The following is a 3,451-nucleotide window of genomic DNA, read 5'->3' as shown; positions in this document are numbered from 1 at the left end:
CCCGATTTTCCCGGACATGTCCGGCTTTTTGGGATTTCCCCCCGGACGGGGATTTGGAGCCCAAAAAGCCGGACATGTCCGGGAAAATCCAGATGTATGGTAACCCTAAGCCAGGCCCAAAGCTTCCCTACAGCCTTCTGGGGATCCCTTAACCCTGCCTCCTGGGGTGCAGCAGTGGCAGGGATAAGGGATCCCCAAGGGGCGCTGGAACAAACTGCACCCCAAGCCCTGGGGATGCATTTCACCTCTCTGCAGCTGCCAGCAGCCAGGCTGGGGTGTGTGTGTGTGTGTGTTCTTCCTCTGAAACCCACATTTTACGTCAAACTTCAAAACAAACGAAAATCAACAAAAACACTTTCATTGAACATCCCAGTGTAAAAATTAAGAATTGCAAAGTTTCATTTTAATAGTTTGACAGCCCTGGAGACTAATGTCCTAATTATCCTAATTAGAACAGCTGCACATAGGCATTTTCCTGCCCATGTGACTCAGCGTAAAGGTGGAGAGCCCACTTCTCAGATTAGACGGTAGTTCAGTATAAAGCCTTCTCAAACTGCAGTCATTCTATTGAGACAGCCACCGAAGGAGTTGATTATGCAGTTTGTGTACTCATGTGCTCCTTATGGGCACCTGAGTCCCATCAATACCATTATCACAGGTAGGAAACTGGGTGGGCAGTAGAGTTTTCCCACAGTGCAACACATTTGTAGGGCTAGAGCAATGTTTCTCAGTCTGGGGCTCGTGACTCTTAGGGTGGTCATGGGATGGGTTTAGGGAGTTGCAAGCAGGGCTGGCACTAGGAAGTCGGAAGCAGGGCAATTGCCTGGGGCCCCATGCTATAGGGGGCCCCGCAAAGCTAATTCACATTTCAGCCCTGCTTGGTGTGGGACTGAAGTCCAGAGCCCCGCACCCGATGGGGCTGCAGCCTGAGTCCCCAGCTTAACATAGACGGTCGCAATTTTTTCTAGTAAGGGGGTCATGATTTTTTTTAAGTCCAAAAGGGAACACCAGTGCAAAAAGTTTGAGAAACACGGGGCTACAGTGTAAGCACTGCGGGGGAAAGGGGAGGTGCTAGGCAATAGGGTTACTTTGACTTGGGTCTGTGCACTGTAGTGTGGACACTAGAGCCCTAGGTGCAAGCATGGGTCAGAAAATCCTTAACCTAGGGTTAAAATGCAATGTAGACACTCAAGCCCAGGGTTTCCTGATATGGCTCAATTGACTCAAGTCCCACTAACCCTAGGCTTATATTGCTGTGTAAACATACCCAAAGTGGCATCCAAATTTGCATATGCAATTTTGCAGATGACTCTGTATAGAAGCAGTAGTGATTTGGGGTTAAAGAAGAGAACTGGGAGTCAGGAACCCTAGGTTATATTCCCAGTCCTGCCACTGACTCGTATGTCCTTGGGCAAATTATTAACTTTTCTGACCGGCATTCTCCAGACTGTACCTAATTTACAGCATTGTTGTGAGCCTCAGATTAAAGATACTAAATAAATGCAAAGTATTATTATTTCATTATATGTGTGAGCTAAACCCACATTTCTGCACACAAATGGGTTTTTGTAAGTGCTAATTGGGATGCTGAAAATGGGTGTATGCATTTTTGCAATTGAAAAATTAGAAGCCACAGCTCAAAATTTGGCCTGATGTGTCCACATTTTTATAACATAAGAGTATGTGTGAAGGAGTCGACTCATTGCTGGCACCTCCTCATGGCTGGGCATGGCGTAGCAGCACTCTCTCTGCTGGGGTCTACTGCCATTGGCTGCTCTGTCTCTTCCTGTGACTTGGTCTCTGGCCTGGTCACTTCAAAGTCTCTCCTCTTCCAGGGTAGTCCATAAACAAAAATCAAGGGGAATTAACACAAATAAATGGAGTTAATAAGAGATGGAGGAGAATGACTTCCTCTCAGTGTGTATCAGAATCTGATCCTCTCTCCCCACAGGGAGGGGCCTTCAGGCAATGGTTGTCTAGGAAGTTCCTGCCTTCAGTCAGCCCTTTCCTCAGAAGCTGAGAGTTGAAGGTTTGTTCTCTTCCCTAGTCTGCCCAAAGGGACCTGTTCTGCTCCCCAAAGCCTCTCTTCCAGCCTGTGCATGCCTTACAGGTGTGGTGGGTCGGAACTGGCTGAGCCCAGTGCAGTCCTCGACCCTTTGTTGTCCTGTGCGGGGTTTGTATACCCCATCACAGAAGGAAGATTGGGTGTTCTTATTCTCACTGCTTTCTCCTAGCCTGATAGGCTTATAGTCACACCATATCTTGAGGGGACAGAAAAGGAAATGTGTTAGTTAAATTTTCAAAGGAAATATGCCATCTCTGTATAATTTACTGTGCCCAGGGTGTCCTGCTCCCACCTACCAGGAATGGGAATAGATTCCCAATGAGATAAATAACTCCTCACTTAGCAATTATTATGAGATTCTACCAAACAACTGATAGAGGCAGAAGAGAGAAAATTGATAGCTTGATGGGATAGTAGAATCCTCTTGTAACAGTAGAGAGTCGAATCGGTAATAACATAGGAATCAATTCCTGCTCCTCCTTTGTGGCGCAGTCCATGACATTATAGCAGAGAGCAAACAGGAAAGGGGGAAAACCAATAGTTGAGGCAGCTACCACTTAAGCTACCACTTTGTTTCCCCCCCCTCAGATTAAAAGGGACAGTATTGTTGTCCAGAAAACTCAAGATAAGAGACTCTCATCAAATGAAAAGCAACGACTGATATAGATATAAATTTATGGAAGCACAAAAAAAAAAAAAGAAAAGGGAAAATACCGCAGAAAAATTAAAATGAACCCAAGACAAGAGAAACACCACTTGAGAATTGCTCTCAACTTGTCACGGCCCAAATGTGTGATATTTTGAAGTTATGTGGGATTAATTTCTTTCTCACTGTTTTCCATAATGTAAATGTCAAGGTTTGTCCTTTCCAAAGTCATTACAGTCTGGTAATAAACAATGAAATAACATCAGATTTGTATGGGACTAAGCTAAATCTGTAATATTCTTTGTAATAAAGGGAGAGCGTATAGTCTGTATGAGCAGCAGATACTGAAGGTGAGTACTTTGTATGTGTGCATTCAGTCATTCCTGAGCTATCAATGACAGGTAATAACCATATGATTCTGATTAAGGTATTCTAGGCCCACATTCACAAATGTATTTAGGTGCCTAACTCCCATTGACTTCAATGGAAGTTAGGCACCTAAGTGCCTTTGTGAATCTGGGCCTTAGTGTTTGTGGTTTCAGATCAGATAAAAATGATTTGTAAAGACAGATTAGGTTTTTTCTCATGACATCACTACAGGGCAGAGTTAAGGTGTATAGTTGCCTTAACTGTGCATTTTCATACCTGAACATGATTGGATTTCTTTTAAGTTTCAATCTAAACTCTGAATTTCCTAGATTTTTAATGCTTTTTAAGGGGATAATTACAGTAGTCTTGGA

Source organism: Trachemys scripta, chromosome 5, assembly GCF_013100865.1.
Source record: "Trachemys scripta elegans isolate TJP31775 chromosome 5, CAS_Tse_1.0, whole genome shotgun sequence".
Lineage (NCBI taxonomy): Eukaryota > Metazoa > Chordata > Testudines > Emydidae > Trachemys > Trachemys scripta.
The sequence above is the reverse complement of the archived record's forward strand: the minus strand, read 5'-3'. Positions refer to the sequence as shown.